Source organism: Tiliqua scincoides, unplaced genomic scaffold (genome assembly GCF_035046505.1).
Source record: "Tiliqua scincoides isolate rTilSci1 unplaced genomic scaffold, rTilSci1.hap2 HAP2_SCAFFOLD_64, whole genome shotgun sequence".
Lineage (NCBI taxonomy): Eukaryota > Metazoa > Chordata > Lepidosauria > Squamata > Scincidae > Tiliqua > Tiliqua scincoides.
Genome location: NW_027101649.1, coordinates 755 through 1,508, shown reverse-complemented (window position 1 = coordinate 1,508; position 754 = coordinate 755).

Here is a 754-nt window from a genome sequence, read left to right as displayed (position 1 = left end):
ATTGGATGGGCTTGCAGTTCCTTGTTGGCGTATATAAAGTTGGCTGGCTGAGAGTCTGATGTATGTTGTCTCTATGTGTATCTCACCTTGATGCATCAAATAAACATCTTTTGGGCTATTTCTTGAACCCAAGCAAGGAGTGAAAATTCCACTGCACATATATGCACTGTCCATTTGCAGTGGGAAGCCATGGTTAATCAGGGCTTGTCAAGTGTTGGCAGGAATACAGGGCAGCTTTGGGTGAAGGCATGAGAGGCCAGAAAGGGTAACCCAGCAGGCATGGGAAGGGCAAATATTCCCGTAAAACTCTGAATCAAGAGGACTATGGAAATAGGAGAGGCTAGAGTTGAACTTTCTTTTGTGTGAATCGGATCCAGAGGGTCAAACTGGAAGCTAGTACATTTGGCATTGCATGGGGATAATGTGGTCAATGACTTGAGCTCCTGGCAACTTATGTATTATTAACAGTATTTATTAACAGTATGTACTGATCCAAAGTTCAGCTGAAATGTCTGCGTGACTTCCTCTTTGCCGACGATGCAGCTGTCACTACCCCACTCTGCCAAAGATCTCCAGCAGCTCATGGATCGTTTTAGCAAGGCCTGCCAAGATTTTGGACTGACAATCAGCCTGAAGAAAACACAAGGTCATGGTTCAGGATGTGGACTCACCTCCCTGCATTACAATCTCTGAGCATGAACTGGAGGTTGTCCATGACTTTGTGTACCTCGGCTCAACGATCTCCGACACTCAT